The 21,191-nt window shown below is 39.8% G+C and overlaps 1 long non-coding RNA gene across 1 annotated transcript in view; it reads left to right on the top strand.

The window, feature by feature from the left end:
- LOC149873708 (uncharacterized) overlaps positions 1-21,191 on the top strand; it is a 725,387-nt gene that overhangs the window by 652,008 nt on the left and 52,188 nt on the right. The window contains exons 10-13 of the long non-coding RNA XR_016442736.1: positions 5,576-5,645; positions 7,752-9,057; positions 19,249-19,336; positions 20,922-21,191. This is a non-coding gene — a long non-coding RNA (uncharacterized LOC149873708). The remainder of the gene's footprint in view (positions 1-5,575; positions 5,646-7,751; positions 9,058-19,248; positions 19,337-20,921) is intronic.

A 21,191-nucleotide genomic window follows, 5' to 3' on the forward strand; every position in this document is an offset into this window, starting at 1 on the left:
GAACGGTTGTGTAAATCTCAAAACAGGTAGACTTTATTATCCGGCTTGATAAGAATGTGGTGGACTCAGAACGCTTCCCATTAGAGCGAGATCTATGTTAAAACATTCTCTATAGCTGTAGTAACTTTTTGGCAGCCTTTTATGAGTAGTTCACCACTGACCACTTGTGCGTGTGGGTTATAAATTCCAAAACACCCAAATCTCATGCATACAGTACAAGTTATATTGTCATGGTACTCATAAAAGTCACATACCCTTTGATTTTCTAAGTTTATTTTACTTACTAATTTATTATCATCTTTAAACATTCTCCAATTTATATCATAGCTAAGATTTCAAAAGCAATTGTCCTGGTGAAACAGCCTCCATGAGAGGCTGCACTTGGTGTAGGTAATTCTTTTTTGTTTGTTTGTTTCAGGTAGTGGCTGTAAGGGGTGAATCCAATATTATTGAGTTACTGGCAGAATTCTCATCAGTAGTGTTCTGGAGAATATGCCATTTTTTGAAAAGGGGAGGAAAAATCCAACCAAGACAGAGTTGTGAAACACAATTCTCGTTAGTGCTTTTGAATGTTCTCTCGTTCTCTGGCTGTCTCCAACATGCACAATATTGGTTTAAATTCATTCTTTTAATGAGCGCCTTTGTTTCTTGATACATGTAGATTTGGGTGTCTCTTGGAGTTTTGCCAGAATTCAGCAAGATTCTGCTACTAAATGACTCTTCCTGTTTTTAATCTAGGCTGTTGTCTTTTCTGCTGGTAGTGGATCATTCCCTTTAGAGGTGTGTCATTTTCCTGACTTTACAGATTTGTCACATGCTAATACTTGCAGTTTCTTTCACTCTCTTTTTGAGTTTAGCTTGTCTGCAGTTTAGGCATTTCATTTGCTCCGTTTCCTTCCTAATATGTTGCTAAAGTTTCCTTTCCTAGATGCTTCCTGAGTTTGAAGCTTTTTCTTCGCTAATTTATCATTTTTCTACACGCTTTTCTCTTTGGTGTCACCAGCATATTCAGTTTACAGACTTCCACCATTTTGAGTCTACAGCCTGATTCTTTATAATCTTCCCCCATTTCCTTTTCTCTGATATAATTGTATCAATATACAATTCGCTAATCCATTTGCTGTAAGATATTCAGATAGAAAAGCACAGGGACATTAACCCTTTGTAAGCCACAAACACATAAACCTTTCTCTCCCTGTCCTCCCCCCACCCCCCAAATCTCCTAAGGTCGCCTTTTGATGACAGTGTAAGAAAGACAGAAGGCAGGGTAGGATGGCACATTACAGATTTGTTCAGAAATGAATACATTTTTGTAGACAACAAGGGACACATGTCTTCCTGGCAGCTAATGTTTTACCTTACAGAGTTGTTTGATTATAATCATGTGCAAGAAAGAAGTTTATAATTTTACGGTGTTTAATATATTGTTTAAATACACAACCATTTGGAATGGGAAGAATGGACTGGTGGTAAAATATCAAATTAGGAGCTAGAACTCCTGGAAGTCCCAACTCTGCCACACTTGTCTCAAGCATCACTTTGTGAAACCATTCAACATCTCTTCTGTTTACCTTCTTGGTAAAATGAACAGATGAATGCCTGCTTCTGCCACAATAACCTTGATCCTGTACTATTAAAGTTAAAGGGCAAGGCATTTTACCATTGATATCATTAATAGGAACAGGACTGAGACCACTGTAAAGCTCACTTAATAAATGTCTTGAAAATATTTGAAGCTCTTTGGATAAAAGAGCCTAATACTATTATTAATAAATAGTGTCTGTACTTAATAAAAAACTCCACCAGGTTGTACAAGAACCTTGGAAATAAAGAATGGCAGAGATTTCCTTTAAGGATCTCCCCATGGGTTTGGCTATATGGGTTTCTCACAAGCAAATCTTTTATTTCTAGGATTTCATCTCTCTCTGCCACGATTATTCATGTTCAAGTCCTAGAGCCAAATCCTGCCCTTAGATGCATGTTTGTAGCTCCCCTTGGCTTTGTTGGAAACTGCAGGCACTTACCCTAAACTATCTAGTATTGCTGTGGTCATATTTGCCTGTCCAACATGACTGTGGCTCTCCATTTATAATCTTGTAATTTGAAATCTTTATTGAGACACTGCTGCGGTTTTTCTTTCATTACTAGCATCTTATTGTCATATTGATTTTCTGTTAAATGGAACTGCATTCGTAATTTTGGCTGGCCGCTGCTGGTTCTTCTTTCTTTTGTATATTTTTGAATGGGATAGAATATTCAGTACACTGTATTTCTGTTGATTTCCTTCATGTGACCTATAAGCAGAGGCATAACAAGGCAGCCAGGTGCTGAGGGCAGCAGCAACTTCTGGCTGCTGCTGCGTGGCTGTAGTAGCACCAGCTATTTTTCTGCTTGGTCACCCTGTTCCCTTCCCCCACACCTTGTGTTGGCACCTGGACAGCTGCCCTGGTATTCTGCCATAGTTGTGTTGCTTCCTACGTGTCTTGGATGTCTAAAGTACCTTAAATCTACCTAATGTATCCATGCAGTTGTTGGTCACTATGGTATCTAGGGGCTACATTAAAACTCTCTCCTTGGGCTCTTTTCTTTTGTTCTAACAATGCATTGCTAACTTCCTGTTTGAGTGAGTGACTTCATTGTCATTCTTTTCTAAACTGTTTTCTTCTGCTATTGATTTTGTTCCAGCGTTGGAGATCACCCACTGTTTCAGATTGGGAAAGAAAGTAATTGTTATACAAACAAACACTGCACATGCACCTGTAGTGGAGAGCCACTTCAGCAACTTGAGTTTGGTCAGAGACCTGACTGCAAGACAGACTGTGAATCTGTTGGTATCTGGGGCATAGCAAGGCAGCTTGCTGGTTGAGTTGCCCAGAGTTAGACCCCTAAATTCTTATTACTTAAACAAGGCATCATATTTGTAAAAGTCCTCAGTATCTAAAGATCCTGCTCAGGTTGTATAAGGCAGGGCACAGGGCAGCAGCACCTCCTGGGTGCTGGTGCCAGCAGCATGGCTGACTAACAACAGCTGCACCTCTTATTTTTCTGTGCCCTCACCCCCAAGTTAGAGCACAGGGCTACTGCCCTAGTCACCCTACCTTAGTTAGGTTACTGGGTGGAATTGCTCACATTTTCAGCCTGAGGGTTATTTTCTATGGGGCAGTCTTTTAATGCCAGACTAAGATAGTTCTTGGCCAGCTCTTGGCATCTACCGAAGGCCCTAAGATAGAGCACAAAGTGTAGACATCTCTCAGCCAAAACCATTAAGTTGGTAGTAAGGAAGATGTGGCATGGGATTATTTATGATAGATTTACACTAGGTTTACACTGATAATTTGCTTATACTGATGAAAATCTTGGGTTCAGACCCATCCTCTGTGTAGGCAGAACAATGCCTTACACAACATTGAAAGTGACCACTCTGTACTGATTTCCTCCAATGCTATTATTGGCTAACATTTTCAAAAGTACTCAAGTGACTTGGAAACCTCAGTCCCACTTACTTATATAGCTTCATTAGCACAGTACTATGGAAAGTTACTTGTGGAAAATGAGACTGGAGAAGTAAAAACACGAGCATATTCTCCTTTTCAGATACAGCATCTTTTTTTTATTTAAAATGCCTCCTTTCCACTATCCAGTCACTGGAAGTCCTTGTTTCACTCAAACGATTGGGACACAAAAGATAAGTCTACACTGTATTGCCAGTGCTTCCAAGGAGGCTGCTCTTGAACTTGGGCTGACCATTTGCTCCTGTTCACACACATGAATCCTAGACATGAGGTAGCGAAGCCACTTTGGAGCACCACCCTAGCCATTCTCAAGGATGCTGGAGACAGATCTTGAGAGTATCAAGGAGAGGAACTCCTTCAGAGGGGCTTCACTGGCATCTTTCCAGGTTGAGAGTGACTCTCCCCAAGGATGCTTGAGGCATGGTATAGACATGACTAGGGGTACTTTATCACTTTGCTCCAGAGGTGGCTATTGAGCACTATCCCTAGTTGATATATAATCCTAGTAGGAGCTTTAGATTCTGAGGCTTTTTACAGATCTGGCCCCTTGCTTAAGTAAATCTGCATAAGAATTTAGGAGTCTAACTTTGGCCATCCCTGTTTGAGTTTTAGCTTTAAGTTTTAAGATGGTCCTCTGGATTGACATGGATCCCCTTCTCAAATCCCCTTATCAATTGTATCCTGGAGAATACGCCATTTTCTGAGAAAGGGAAAAAATCCCATCTAAGACAGAAATGTCACTGTCAATTGTCAGTCATGATTCTACTGGCCAGAGTCATGACTAGTCATTTTTTTGTCCCTTGGTCAGAGACATCATCTGCCAGAGACCCAAGGGTGGGAAAGTATGAGGATGCCAAGCACTGAAAAGTCAAGGGAGGGAGGAGAAGGGGGAATGCTGAACACCAGAGAGTAGATTTATGAAGCACTATGGGATGCTGCTGACACCCCACTCAAAATTTACAACCAGGGTTAGCGCCCCGCTTACCCTGCCCTTGTTATGCTACTGCTTTTGGTTGTTCTTTCCCTTGTTTGGCACAGGACTATCTTTACTGATACAAGGGAAATTGCATGTATGCCAAGAGAGAGCAAGAGAACTACCATACTTGTAAGAGCAATTTTTGCCTAAACAGGGTGTCACTCTGTGATTGCCTACCAGAGCCCTATTTCCTATCCCCTTTTCTCAGTACATCCTTGGCAAAGATGAGAGCAATGCTCCACAACTACCATATCCAAGCCATGACATCCTGTGTTCAGGATGACTTTCATGGAATGACCTAGGCAGCCACAGCTCTAATGTTTGCTAACAGACCTGTAGAAGAAAGTGATTCACAAACTATAAATTTATTGTCAATTTTGTTATGCTTTAGGCAGGCAGTAATTTCAGTTTTCACTGCCATTAGCTAATAATAGTAATTAATTAGTAAATCACGCATTAGGATCTAGGGGTGAACTAACAGGGAAAATGTAAATTTTAAAAAAGGCCACTAATATGTCTGAGTATTTTCTGCCTCAATTGAGAGTTTGTCTTTTCATCCCTCCGTTTATGTCTTTTCATCCCTCCAGAATGAATTGCTGCTCTTAAGAGCAACTTCCACAACCTGCAGTGTTGTCTGTGAAGTATTTTCAGCAAAAAGAGGAGCTGCACTGAGAATTGTCATACGGGTGCCAAAAAACCACGGGGAAAGCTACTCAGGGTTCTGCTGAGAGACCGCACACTTGAGGGAGCTGGGTTGAAATCCACTATGTTAAAATTTTCAGATTTTTTTCACTGCTGATAGCATAAGATTTTTTTTTTTTCAACTTAACAATCTGATGAGAGACTTCTTATGACCAGCTGATGCTCCTGTGCTCCCTCAGATCTTCCTTTATGCAAACTTCCTATAGTGTTTGCTCTTGACATTTGCCATCAAAGATGAAATGGTTTGAACTCTCTCTCATAGGGAAGTGTAAACTAAATCAATCTAAATTCATGTTATTCGTCCACTTTCAGGATCTCAGATGCTGAAACCACCCCTAAAATTATTCTCTCTCTCTCACTCCCTCTCTCTCCATCATTTTTACAGCATCACCTCTGAGGCATTTTGGACACAGTGAAAGGAAACAGCTGGGCAAGTCCAGAGCTTTCAATTCAAGGTCATTCTGAACCTTTTCACTTGTAAAAAATGTGAATTAGTCTGAGTCATTTTAACTATGAATTGTTTGCAACCCCCGGAATCAGAACTCTGCTGTTCAGTATGGCTCAATTTTCTTTCTGAGTTAATAACACATTGAACAAACATGCTATACCAGACTTCTTCTTCTTTTTTTAAATAAGCTCACAGTGGATTTGCATTCCCAATATAAAAATGTCTCTATTAGCTTAGGGTATTTATAGAACTTCAAAGAGGGTTGAAAGATAGTTAAAAATTAATTGATTACCATCAAATAACAGACACTAAAACTTAATGTATGAAATGCCTTCCCCCCACTGAATAAATTAATAACAAGAGGAAGAATTTAAGATTCTGATTACAGACTCATTTTTACATCTCTTTGTACAACCTAGCAGCATGCAGAGTTCTGGGGTTTTGGCTCTAGGTCTTGCATGCCAGAAGAAGTTGAAAGCAGTATCCTTAGCTGAGAGACTCAAATGCCTCCAAGAATTAGGGGCTCTGTTTCTACTGACATGCAATGAATTGAGCATCTTAATTCCCTTTGGCACCTCAGAAAATGTCAGCGTTTGTGATCCAAGCCTGTGACTGGAGGGGACCTTGACAAAACAATGTCCCAGTACGCCTCTCAGCCTGTCCAAGTGCAGGATGCCATATTCACATACATAAATGGCTCCATTATATGACTTTCTAGGTCTCATTAAATGTTTCTTGCAGTAAGAATGAGGGGATGCCATAGCATGCATGGCAGTGCAGTATGGTATACTCACTCTGCAAGTGCTGTTTCCTGAAACATATGTAATGAAAATACTTTGGTGAACCACTGGGCAGACACTGATAAGCTGTTTTGAGTGGCATAAATGGAAAGTAGGAAACCCTGGGCTAAAGTAAGTAATCGCTTTCTAGTGAAAGACATTTGCAAGTAGTATGTATGGCACTCTGTATGGTGTTGGTTGTCTGGTGCTGGTTGTTCACCTGCAGCCAGAACTTGATCCAGAGAGGATAGGGAAGTATCTTGAGTCTGGGATGAACCCATCAGCCTAGAGATGATGTCCTGATAGGGCTCAAAGACTGCGAGTGCAAACAGTGAATTGGAGAGGTTTGAGTCTACCATGCAGCCCATATTACTGTCAGTTCAAGAAGTGAATTTGGTTTCTGAAATGGGATGAATCTAGATTCAGTATCATTTTAGCTCATGCTTTTTAGGGCATAACAATATGGTGAATCTCCAGTATCACACTTACCCCTCATAAGAAAGAAATTTAATGGAAAGGGTGCCATCTCCAGGTCATGGAGTTCAAGGCTGCCTATAACTATTACTAATGGCCTTCAGTACACATTACTTAGTAATACACAGAGTTTTAAGAAGAGTTCTTTATTACTGCTGTTATTGCAGAGTCAAGATTTTAAAATTAAGATCATATTTTTGCATGATTAAGAATTACTAGTCAAAACAAAGGTAATATTGCTCAGGCTTTGAAGCACCAACCTCAGATGGTTGACACCTGGGATTTGGATTGGCTTAATTTGGGTTTGAATGATGCCTGTGGGGGAGAAGGATGGATTAAGATTAGCTAGATCTGATCTTTATAAGTCATAGATCATGCATTAAACAGCTCTCATTCATGAATAGCAGAAGGGCCTCCATAAGCCATTTTTTCAAGGGCAAACTCTTTCCCATCTCTGACCAAGGCAGCTGGACCTGCCAAATTCTTAAAACGAGCTTGAGACTGAAAATCCTTAGGACCTTCCATAAATACAATCATCTTGTATTATTGAGCACATCAATGAGACATGCATTCAGGAACACACACATTCAAAGAAGTTGCATATTTTATTTGTTTAGATACCACTGAATAGGATTTAATGCTGTAAAAGACATTTCCTTTCCCTTTAAGATATATTTGGAAGGGTGACACCAACTTTGAAATATTGCATTTGAATAAATTTAGTGCCATTTTAAAAAAAAAAGGGTTGTTGTGCTGTAAGAACCTGATTGATTCATTTTGAAGATGTATTTTATCTAAAATGAAATATTGGTCAAATCACTGTTTTCTACCATATTGATATTTTGTTCTGTTTTCTTTAGAGAGAATTGCTCTCCAGGCCTGGCATTGTTCACTGCACTGGATTCTATCCTGACTGGAGTCTTAAAATAGTGTGGCATACATTTTATTATAAACATAATAAAGCCATTTTCTAAAACTGCAGTGCTCAGTTAAAGTTTTATCTCAAGCTACATAATATAAATTATTTTCAGTAACAAAATTAATCTAATAGGATATTTAACTTATAGGGAACATACATATTCTGATCTGAAATAATGAGTTACTGATATACCTTTGCCCACAATAATGGTTGTTACCCTTAAATCTCTCTCTCTCTCTCTCTCTCTCTCTCTCTCTCTCTCTCTCTCTCTCTCTCTTGTTTTAACTTCTGGGTTATATTTATTACTTATTCCAAATGAAGCTAAGTTCCACAAGGCTAATATATCCTAGGATATTGTGCCTAACATAGATAAAATAACAGGACAGTATAGGTATGTAAGAGAGATGGAAGATTTTACTAAGAAATAAAAACATACAGTAAAGAGTTGCACCAAAGACTATAGTAATTAGTTTAGTATTTTTTTATGATACAAGGGCTATCATAATCCTACAGGGTGGTAGGTGTGCCCTAGTAAACATTAAACAGATACCTTCTAATGCCATAAATATATTTAGACAGAAAAATGTACCAAGACTCCACCTAGAGACAGCTGTCTCAGACAATGACTTTCTAGTGACACCATCCAAAATTATTCATTTGTCAAATGGAAAGTTGAGAGTTATTTGTGACTTTTTAGAATCATCAAACTGTCCAAAAACTCATTCATTTTCTCTCAAACTATCCAAAATCAAAGCAGCTAAATGAACATGTTAACTGCTAAAATATGCATTGTCCAGCTTTCTTCTCTACTTCTCACTTAGAACCAGATCATGCAAAGCTTATTCATGTTAGCAAGCATTACTAATAAGTAATGTTATGCAAGAAGTGCCACCGAAGACAAATGATTCCTGCATCAATGACATTATTGCTGTATACAGGAGCTGAACAGTCAGGATCTTCTGCTCCACCAGAGACAATCTTAACAAGCAACTCCCCCTCTGCATTAAATGAAAGAGGACTGGTCTGTATTTCTGGCACTTGAACTGATGTGAGCCTCAACAGCTGTGGGGACTGAGATGAATTTGGTTTCTTTTACAAGTCACTCTGGGTTTCCACCGCCATGACAGAGGAAGGAATGTGGCCACTTTGGCCTTGTTCTATAGAGTAATGGATGTTGGTATTTTAAATTCAAGTTGAAGAATGAACTCAAGAGAAAAGCATCAGTGACCTGTCTGCCTCCAAAATGGGTAATTCTTATTGTCTATCAGGAGTACCTACTTAGGGTTGGTCCTGTAAGGTACTGAGCCCTCTGGCTCCGGTCCTGTATAGCACATAAGCATGTACTTAAATTAGGCATATGCACAGTGCAAATGAAGTCAATGGGGTCAATTCATGTGTTTACGTGTTGTATTATAGTACAGTCAGGGTGCTTAGAACCCGAAAGGATTGAAGCTCAAGAAGACAAAGCCTCCTACAGGCAGCCTATGAGACGGACTGTGCTTCCAGCAGACAGAGCAGCTCCATGCATCAGGGTGGGAGTGAGCTACTGGGTTGCAGAGAATATTAGAGTCAAGAGAGCTGAGATGGTGGGGCACAGGTGAAACCAGCATGAGTTGCCTGTGTTCTCATTCCACAGAGGACAAGTGGACCATGCTTTGCAGTTGTGAAAAGCCCCGCCACCACGGCATGGCAGAGCAAAGGCCTCTGACAATCTGGCTTGTAATATATTGAAAAGGCAATGCCAATGACTCATTTTACAACCAAGTTATCATTTATCCTACTAGCAAAATCTGTTCAACCCTGGTTATATAGGTTATACAGTAATAAAAGATCAAGTATCCATAAAATTGCCGTTGAACTGTAAATTAATGTGAGGTAAAGCTGTTGCCCAAGGGAATAACCAAGCTTCAGAAAGGTGTGTCCTAAATTAATTAGTACTGAGTTCATCACTGACTGAGAAAAGAATAAGTCTATAACATCCTTTGACTGTGGAGCTCAGAGGTTTATTTTCAAAGACCAGTTGCTGCTTTCATTTGCTTTGCTTTTAAACAAGTCTTTGTTAAATAAAACCTGTAAAATTCATGAATTCATGATTAAAGTCTGTTTTTGGGGGGAGAGAGGGGTTGATTGTTTGGGATTTTTTGGGGGGGTTTATTAACTACAGCTGCATCCCTCTGACCTTGTGAAGTAATGCCGTGTCTCCATCACTTCCTGCAGCCTGCATCCCGGGAGCTTGCATTTTCTCTCATAAAACCCCTACTATGTTTTCCAGTCTCCCCAACAAATCACAGTCTGGCTTTCCTGTCTTTAACTTCACCTTTGAAACCTTGGTTTTCTCTTTAGCTACAGTTGGAAAGATTTTTGTGGTGCTATGCATTAAGGATACCACATACAATCAAAGCAATGGTTTCCTATTCCAAGGTGGGCTATTTTTAAAAGCAGCACACATATTTACAGAGCTTGATGCTGCTTGGCATATCAAGAGGTGTGCATCTCAACATCATTTCCAACAATTAGCTGCTGTACATGGGCACGCACAGATAGCAGCCAGGTTCACCAACGCCAGCTGAAATCAATGGGCGTAATTTTGTTCATTTAAGTGATCATTGGGGCCAAGCTGTCAGATACCTAGGAGCTTTTTTTAGCATTCATTACATCTGTATCATGAATCAAACAACAACAACAAAAAGCAAGGGAGAACTGAAGGCCTGGGTCACTAGGAAGAGGTTATAATGAGTGAGGAAAAGAGCTTATTGGTCCAATATTCTGTCTGAGTGAGAGAGACCTTGCTGTGAAAGCAATTGGACAATGGAAGAGCCTTCTTAGCAAATGGTAGTAATTTCACTTCTTCGGTTACTTAAAATAAGGCAAAGATATTAAAAAACATGATGGGCTTCAGCCTGGCTGCTTTGTGTTATTTTAGCAGTGCTAAGTAGACTGCTGCCCCTTGAGGATTGATTTCACCAGCATTGCCGGAAAAAGAAGCTTGGCCAAGCTTGGCTCCACTGATCTCAGCCTGTGTAATGAATCCTCAGGAGTCATAGACCACTGGCTTAAGCAACAGCTTGTGCCTGGGATGCAGATCTTTGTAGGACAATTTTGTAGGGAATCCCGAGGACCACAGAGGACCCAGATGATAAGCACATGCATAATCCATACACACTGAGCAAAAGTCATCCCTCTGTGGGCTTGTCAAGTTACTTGCTAGTGGTTATCTACCAGCCGCCATATAAATTGCTGCTATATTATTACGAGATGACTGAAAAAAGATATCTCCTTGATCTCTTGCTAACAAGCTTCAAAGATCTGTATTGAGTATCTGACTGTTCCATGTTCACCGCAAGAACCTTTCCACAAAGTTTCTATCATGGGCACTGATGCTAGCCTGTCTGCATGCTGCTGAACTGACACAATGGAAAACAGCACTTTGTGTCAATTATTAAAAAAAAGAGCATGATTGTTATTCTATAGCATTGATTAAGTGCTGCCAGCACACTTGACACTGTGTAAGGGCCAGGGCCATCACAGCAGCATCAGTGGCAGAAACCTCTAAAACAGTGTTTTCAAGCCCTTCTTTTTCCTTTCATGTGAATCTTGTTTATTCATTTTTTCTCTCTCTTTTCTATATCCTTGTACTTTTCACTGCCTCCTATTATTAGCTATCCCTCAATTTTCTTTCTTTCCCTGCCCTCTCTCCTTCCTTTCCACCCTTCTTTCACTCTTCTCCTGTTGTCTTTTAACAGCCCCATCTTTTCTTTCCTCACAGATTTCCTCCTTTACATGGCTTTCTTCTTCCCAGTGCTCTCCTCATTTTATCTGCAGCCCTAATGCTAGCTTTTCTGTTCATGAATAAACTATGGCAAAATACATGCAGCTAAAATCCTGACAAAATATGGAATTATTTTCAGGATGGATATTTATTGTTCTTCTGATCAGAGAGTATGACAGCTCCTGGTGATAATGCAGAGAAACATACATCCAGCCTTCTAACACTTGCACTAAATAGTTACTTCTAAATTAACTGGCATTAGAGCCATTGTTGTGGTATTCAGGCTTCTGGGACTAGGCACAGAAATGACACGTAAACCAGTATAAGTGATTGGAAACCAGTTCAAATCTGTAACACAACAGAAGTTCAGTCCACATAAACTGCTTTCAAAATGGCTGAAATCCAATTTAAAATAAACCTGGATGGATGTAGTATCAGACTTAACTGATTTAGGTTAAATCAGTTTATTGAACTTCTGCCCCAAGTCCCCTCCAGACTCAAGTGAACTCAGAGTCCCTTAGCATCCCAGGATGCTTTGTACCTCCCCTGCAAAACCCCCTTTGCAAGCTGGGCAGGCTAGCTTTGACCCAAGCTGCCTGCTGTAGCACCCCACAGCTTCTGGCCTGGGCCACTGCAGATATGTGGCTGCATTTCCTGACTCAAAAGTGAATGTCCGTCCACTTGCTTATTGGTTCAATCTACGCTGCTTAGACTAACCTGTGAAGGTTGGGCTTTTTGACTGTCTGTACTTAGCCCTGAAGTGTACCTGCACACAGGTGCTAGTTCAGCCTTCTAAATCTAAGCTCTTTAATGAAATTAACTTTTTCCTTTTTCTGCCAATGAAAAGATATCATCCAACTGATATGAGAGAAATGTGTTGTGTTGCCCTAAAAACATAATTACTATAGTCTATCAAGTACTGTTCACCAGGAAGCTATGTCCACAATTTAATATTGTGGAAGTTCTTGAAATAGCCTCTTTTAACCAAGCCATCTGGACCATGTCTGTCTGACTTGGTGACAAAGGGAACATTTTTGTGTCCTTGTCCAAACTCTCTAGTCCTGGTAAATAGCAGCAACCTGTCAAGGAAAACTGTTCTGTGTTTATAGTGCTTGCTGTCAGGTTCGCATATAATCATATTCCTCTATAATGTTCTCTATTAGGAGAAATTTGCATATGGATGGAAATTAATGGATTAGATAAAGACCCTGTGCAGTATCTCAGCCACTATGGCTGTTATTTTTGATGGAAGATAATGGCACATTTGGCAATGCTGTAACTTGGAGTTTGGTGCAGACCATTGCAAGTTGAAACTATATTAAGGAAGTAGTGCCCAACCTTTCACCCCTGTGGACTAGATGATTGGTATACTGCTTCACTGAAGAACAAATCCAGTCTGTGTGCCCAGTCAGGCACATGCCAGATCAGGCCCCATTTCCAGCCTCAGCCCTGTGCTTAATCAGACCCCCATGCTAGATTGTGCACGTGGCTGCAGCTCTGCATGCAGAACCATGTCACATGGCCCACAGGGATGGCAAATCTGGCTGCGGGTGAGTGGGAACAGTGCTAATTGCCACCACTTGTCCACCACCACATTTCTGGACCCAGGGGGGAGTCCCACAGGCCAGAGGTTGCGCACCACTGTAGTGAAGTAATACCATGAAACAGAGGAGGAAACCAGTGTTGTTATGCTGGTCACATCATTGTTTTAGATGGAAATTGTTAGCCCTGAGCAAAAAAATAGCATAGGTTGAGGTTCAAATCACTTGGAATATGTTTGAAATTTCATTCCATATCCTCAGGTTAGCATCCTAAAACAGCAACAGTCCACTTGCCATACCTTTTAACATGTTCTCAGTCTCTCAATTTCTGGAGTATGTTTGGTTAAGTAAAAGAGGAGAATTTCAAAATCACAAAAAATGTGTTATTCCTTTGAAAGTCTATGGAAACTTTGTGCCAAACTTCTCTTACCCTTTCTCAGAAGATATTACCCGTGCAGTCCTGCTTTGGCATGTACATGGTGCTACAATCAGTCTTGCCCATAGTTTTGAATCTCATACACACGTATAAGGCCCACAATCTTATTCAACCTTTCAGCTCTTTCCATGCATACCATTCAATTTCTTTGCAGTGTCACAAACTTTCTACGGTCACTGAAATGTGTCAGGGCTGTTTTTGTCAAACTGCTGAGAGCAGGTTCTTCAGCTCCCACTATGCACTTGTGGGGTGATCAGATCAAAATGTTAGTGGAGTCACATAAGAGCTTATTAGCAGCTGTTGCAGACACTTTCTCTGTGCTCTAAAAACAATGAGAACAACAACTCAGCTGGGAAGAGCATATGCAATAGCCTTTTAATCACTGCTTCAACTCACCATGTCATGATGTGTAAGCTTTATCATCAATGAGGCCAGGAAAACAAACCAGAGAACTTCTTAAATATTTCAAACACCTGCATCTTCTGAAGCAAATTTCTGTTTCCAAAAATCTCCTGGATCAAAATGTCTCACTACCAGGAAATGAAGGACACGAACAAAGACACTTTTGTCTTCCTCCTCTTCTCCCACCCCGAACTCCATGATAAAATTCCCTAATCTGACAATCCACGGCAAATTGATAGCTGAGTCTTTACAGGCACAAACGATGCTTTTCTAGGCAACTCTGCAATTTAAAATCTCTCTAACATGAGCGATTTCAATGCTGGTTAGGCTCTGCCTTCTTTTTATTGCTATCTGTGTGGCCCAGCTTTTCTGTCCTCCTTTATCTGTTGCAGTTCTGAAGCCAAACCTAGTGACCACACATACGGGTACATAGGCAGCTGGGGGATACAAATGCCAAGCTTTAGATTCTGTTTATTCAGCAGTGGCATGAAAGTCTATAGCTGGTCACTAGGCTGGATATCTGCCTACAGTCCTGGCGTGGGATAAGTCTGTTGTTCAGCTTCCCTTCTTCTCTGTACTCCATCTCCTGGCAATCACAGTGATGAATTTGTTTCCTTTCATAATAAGTCAAACAATAAGAACATCACTAAATTTTTCATACAGCCCAAGGGCAGGGCTCTTGGTTCATATTTCTTTTCCATAGCACTGTGCTCTGTGTGAAAGCCAAGTAGCCACTTGACTCAGATTGTCCAGTTTTGCCGTCTTTAATGCAATAGCCAGCATCTGTACAATACAATAAAGTAAACTGGCTTGCAGGTATCTCACAAGAGATTTTTTTTTAGATGAGTCAGTCTAACTCAATCTAAACAGGGTTTATAATCTTACCTAAAAACTGAGTTATATCCTATGACCCCCTTTGGGCAGGGGGCTGGACTCGATGATCTCCCAAGGTCCCTTCCAGCCCTGATGTCTATGAAATCTATGAAACTCCCTGTCTTTTCTAGCCCTATACCTGGCTCTGTAGGTTATGGGACCAGAACCTTGTCTCCCATTCTCTCCACCCATCTTCTGCACTTATAAAATATGTAGCTTTATATTGTATAATCCAGTACAGGTGGTTGTAAAGAGTATGCCTCCTCCTACATAGGGCCCTCCATCTTCAAAATACTTTTACAACTTAGCTAAGAAAAGGCCACTCTACACCTGAAATGTTTTGTGGTATAGTAATGTTGGTGAGAAAAGTTAGAAAAGGGGTTTTTTTCTCTTGGCATTTTAATAAGGGGAAAAGACCAATATAGATGACTCATATTTTGGTGGGGAATGAGTTTAAGCTACATCAGCAAAACCATTCTTCTCCTGGTAAAAGCTCAGTCAACACTGAATGAACATCTCTATAACTATATGAACAAATGTTTTCTACTGTGTGCTTGGCCTAAGTCTCAGGACTGTTTTTAGGTAAGATTATAAACCCTATTTAGATTGAGAAATTGAGGCAGAGAGAATAGGTGTCTAACAGAAGGCCATAAAAACATTCATTTTGACAGTACAAGTGACATTTGGGGGTTTCTTTTTCTCAGTTGTGCTCACGCCAGCCTCTCGCATTTTGATCTGAACAAGGTGGCTCTCCACTTTGGCCATGTCTGATTGCTTACAGTGTTAACATTTTGCAAAAGCTCTCCATCTATAAACCTTCTTTGCCACTTCTTTGAGAATACAATAGTTCATCACCAATTCAATCATGTTTCTCTGACTAAGGGGGTTTATGTAATTACAAAAAAGGAGATGATTTGAATGTTATATCCCTCTTGTGGAATTATGTTTGGATTTTATCCGAAGAGACAAGGAAGGGATTTTGTTTGTTTTGTTTGATCATTTCTTATCACAGAACTTTGTTTGACTCAAACCACAATGATACAAGCATTCAAACACCACCTTCAGATGTAATATTGATTTATAAAACAGCAGTGCACAGCTGCTAAGCTTCATTGTTGCATACAGAAGGTCTTCAATTCCCAACAAATTACTGGCATTTCTACCTATTTACAAATTAATGCTTCCTCTGAACCTTGTGTTGTTCTTATTATTCCAGTCTGCTTTCTTCAGTCCCTGCCTGGAATCCTTGTGCATTTGTCTGTTATGTGGTGGTGGGGCAGCTTTAGAGCATTAGTTAAATTGGAGTTAAATAAAAAAATCTAGATCAACTTTTATCCTTAGGCAAGTTATGCACTGAGTGAAATTAAACCACTATATGTACTTGTAGATTGAAGAATCAGAGGTGGAGGATGGGTCAGAAACACCAAGATCAAAGTTTTCCTTCTTTGAAAAAAATCCCTTTGAAAAGCCCCCATGCCACCTATTCTGCTTGTTAATGTTTTGACTGGAAATGTCTGGCAGTGTCATCACCAGCAGAATATTTTTAAAGACTTTTTTTTTTTTTTTGGAGCTGACTCTAATAGCAACGCAATGGATCCTTAGCAGCCTCTGTTATATGTCTCTTAAGGGAATATTTTTGTTAATTGCAAATATTTGATTGACAAACATGGGATGCAATTAGTAGGCAGGCACAGTAGGAATGTGCAGTGAACTGGATCTCTGAACCAACAGATCTCAACTCTCTCAGCTTGATCTGAAATAGACTAGAGCATTTAAACCATATGTTTCCCTCAAACTTTCTCTTTCCTCTGCAAATTCCTTATTTCCCTAAACTGGCCTTCTTTCACTCTCTTCACCAAGAGAGCTAATTCATCCTCTATGATCATGTCAAATAAAGACAGAAAATTCCACACAAGCTTCAGACTTATGCTGCTTTTTGACCGTGGCAGTAAAAATTAATGTGGACAAGACTATACATGCCAGTTGTGCCTTACAAAAGCCCTAGGTGAAAGAGAATACAATCTAATTTAACTTCAGACATTTTGAGCTTAATGGTCTATTTAAACAACCCAGTACCATCTGACTACATTTATCAATTACATTTCATTTTATTTATACAGGGTACTGTCTTTCTGGGGAGGCTGTAATTAAAACTTACCTAGATAAATTGTGCTAAAATTCTGTGACAAGGAATTCAAAAGATTTGTGTGTCTCGAGTCTCCAAAGGATTGGCTCTGAAATATAAGAGGGGTATATTCCCTTTAATAAAATTAAGACAACATAAAAGACTGCAAAATCTCCGTGAATTTTTTAATTTCCCCCCCTTTTTTATTACGTTTCATTTTTTTTAAGAGCTGGTTAATCTGCTCTTCTTGCTGTTTGTTTGCTTCTTTTCTAAATCTGTTCTTGTGACATCATAATGCGGCATCCGTGGGTGTGTCTACATGTGCATATTAATGAGAAGCAATAAACGCTGGCATTTATTGTGCTGGAGTTTATTGCTCCCAGGTCCTGTGTTTACATGTGAGCCTTGCACCGCAGCATTTTGAGCTGGGTCTGACCAACCGTGGCTGGCAGGGGCCCTGTGGGTCAGCATGTCAGCCAGGGCTGCTCTGACTGGCTCAGATAGCTATGGAGGGGCTGGCTGGGGCATGAGAATGCTTCAGTGCAGGGCTTGCCAGGAAGCAGCTCCCATACTGAAACACCCTCATGCCCCAGCCAACCAGGTCAGCATCTATATGTGTGTTGTTGTACACAAAAGAACTCTGCAGTAGCATAGTATTTGTATTTACAAGTACTAACCAGCTGCAGAGTTTATTAATTTCCTGCAGCCTAATAGGGCCTTACTTGTAGACACTGGGTGCATCTATGCAAGACTAACTGCACAGTAGCTTAATAACACTGTGCAGTAGTGTGCCAGGCAAAACCCATGCTAGTAGGCTACTCTGCAGTAGCATTAAGCTACTGTGCAATTAGTGTCTGTAAAAATCAATCTGCTGGTGCTACTGCACAGTAGTGCCAGTTACTGTACATTGATTTAGTATTTGCTTATCCAAGTACTAAATGCACAGTAACTACAGTACACTAATGAACAAGTAGACGCACTTGCTGAGATATTTACAGTGGAGCCAATTAGACAACTCTGCAGTAAACATTGAGTGTAGGTGCACCCATGGCCACGTCCAGATGAGCATGGATTTTTGGTTCCCCAGGGACAAGTAGCAGCAGTGCACCTTGCGGCGCAGCTACTTGTCCCCAGGGAACACCAATACCAGATGTGCTTTGGCGCATGGCAAGTTACCCTGGGGGGCAGTAGGGGAGGCTGAAGCCAGCACTGTGCTGGCCCCAGCAGCCTTACATGGGGTCCTGGGGGGTCTTCTAGGGCTGCAGCCACAATGCAGCTGCAAAATTTTCAGTGGTGTGCACTGCTCATTTTTTTCCCATGGGTTATTTTTGACCCCTGGATGCAGGGGTCAAAAAAACCCACAGAAACAAAAAAAAAGAACAGTGCATGCACAGGCAGCACACCCTTGCAGCCTTGCATGGAGAAGACTTGACTGTGAGGTATGTGGCACTGCAGATGTGTCTGTGGCAACACAAACCACACAGCTGCACTCATCTGGATGCTCACAGTGAATCTTTAAGCCCTATGGCTAATTTGAAACTGCGATTTTATAACTATAGGGCACAGTTTCTTAATATAGAGGCCCTCAGCTTTATTTTTTGTTATCATTTGTGGGAGCAAGGCTGGTGGTACATATATTAAAATCTAAGTAGGTACACAATATTTTGTATGGGGACTAGATGGAAAAATGTCTTTCAATTTTCATGAATTTTACCACACATGCTTAAAAGTAACTTACTTCAAAAATATTTGTATGATAGACATCCCATTTCATTTTAGACTTGTTTTAGAATTTGCTTCTTACCTGTAAAACCAAATATAAGACTGACCTTACAAAATAATGAAATATTTATAGGACCCATTCCAAAGTCAATCAGCAATCATGGATATGAGATGAAACCCAGAGATGCTTTTATACTCCAAAACATCCCAGTTAATGAATTGATAGGAAAGAACAACAATATTATTTCTCGAAAGAGTTCAACATTTCACATAAGTCTTAGGCTGTATGCTGTTATATTGTCTAAATAGATCCAATAAAAACATTACCCACAAAAATTCTTGCCTCTTGTAACTTTCAATGATATCCTTCTGAAAGGCTAAATATTATGAGTCCAATTCTGACACCTTTGTCATGCTGAGAAGCATCCTCAGATCAATGATGACCACAGAGTTAGGCACTTGGCAATATGGGTAAGAGTAGTGAAATCAGTACATCTTCACATCCAATTTAGATCATAGAATGGTTTAAGAAAAATGATATGTTCACTGCCCCAACCTATTTCTTTCCAGAAACTTTCATATCTTATGAACTAGTCTTATCTGATGCTCCTTACTCAAGCAAGTTCAAAAGCCGATTGATACCAGTGGGACTCCATACGTGAGTAAAATGAGTTTATTTGGACCAAAAGCTTTGGTCTCTGTTAGGACATATTTGTTTATAAAGATACTTGAGGTGCTAATGAGGGTTTGCATATATCAGAAGTGCCCAGGCTGACCCATTTATAGATGCTGGGATCAACTCGTAATTCATTTTAGTGTCATATGATCCAGTTTTTCAGTTGAAAATACCAATAATGATACAAGTTATTTGAACACTTTATCAGTGCAAAGAACATCGGTTGTTAATAATCTGGGTGATAGCATTCAAGAATATAAACTATATTTTGTACAGTTTCCTTAGAGAATCCTATCCCTAAAAAAAAGAGAATATTGTCTCAAGAACTTCAAAGTGTATTAGTTTATATTTTATTGTTTGCCACATAACTCAGATACCAGAAAAAGATTACTTTAAATACATCATCACAAAGATCATGTGATTGTTGAACATTTTGTCATTTATTCATGCCCCTTCTATTTGTGTTAATGTTTAACATATGTCTATTGTATAAAATTTTTTTTTCAATTGGCTTTGTTATGTCATTAGATAAATATACTTCAGGAAGGTTTATTAGATAACTAAATTAAACTATGCCGTATTGTATGATCATCTTCAGTATGACAGAGATATTTTAAAAGCATACACAGGTGCCTGCTTGGGCAGGTCCAGTTTGGGCTTAGTAAGGACTGATCCCCTGAAGGTAATTCCTCTTTTCACACTGAAGTAATGATCATCTTTCTCTGCTAAGTGCTCAGCATAGATGTCACAGGTAGACTGCACACACTGTAAATTGCCAGCTTGCGAGATTATTCTACGTGACTGTGCTGAAAGTGACTTTTGATCTCAACTTTTCTTTTCATAACCAGGGATAAATGTCAAATGGTTTAAACTGTTTTTCTGTGTCACACTAATATAATTCACTTGTAAAAAAAAAACTATATAAATTGTCCTTAATCAGCCTAAATATGAGGTTATCATAGTAATGATCTTGGAGGTATTGTGCAGTAAGGCACAAAAGCCACTTTAGTGAATACAGGTGATAAATGGTGTTGACATTAACTGCTGCAATTACATAGTATACATCTAAACAAATTATTGAACTCTGTGTATACATATATATAAAAATAAGTGCAGTGTATTTTTATATACCCAGCTATACATTCACACTTTATGTAAATATGCATACCTTTGACTACGCCAATTGAAATGAATATGTGATTGCAGAATAAGAAACATGCTGCTGAAAAAGTCATAGGGGTGTTTTTGTCTGTTTGTTTTTAACCATTCTGTAGAATTTAACAGAGAAATAGAGCCCTGGCATACAATTCTATCGGATAGTCATTTGAAAGGCATTTTTTAAGGTACAGGATCCTTTACTGATGTTTCTAGTCTTTTACAGTGATTTCTGCCCTATTGATTGCATCCATATTAAACCGTGAAATTTTCCCTTTGGCTTTGCAGAGGAAATAGAACTTTATGGTTATTTTATGTGTTGCTTGTTTGTTTGTTTAAAATTTGGAATATCATTTTAAAGTGATTTGTATGTGCATGTTAACACTATTGTTTCCACTCATCACCTACCCAGGCACTCCTGAAGAGAATGTGGTGGAGTCAAGCTTGCTGGTGTGATGTGATGTGACTGAAAGAGGGACATCATACTGTGGGCTGAGTGATGCCATGTATTGGTGATGCCAAGCTGTACTATTCCAGGAGAACATCAGGAAGCAGTGTCCTTCCAGCAGAATACTTCCTGGAACTCCAGAGGCAGAGAGGGTGCAGTGGCATGGTCAAACCCCACTTTCAGACAGCACCGCAGGAGTAACAGCCAGGGACTTTTTTTAAGCCCCATAATCAG

This window comes from Crocodylus siamensis, chromosome 1 (assembly GCF_052110815.1).
Source record: "Crocodylus siamensis isolate JL-2025a chromosome 1, ASM5211081v1, whole genome shotgun sequence".
NCBI lineage: Eukaryota > Metazoa > Chordata > Crocodylia > Crocodylidae > Crocodylus > Crocodylus siamensis.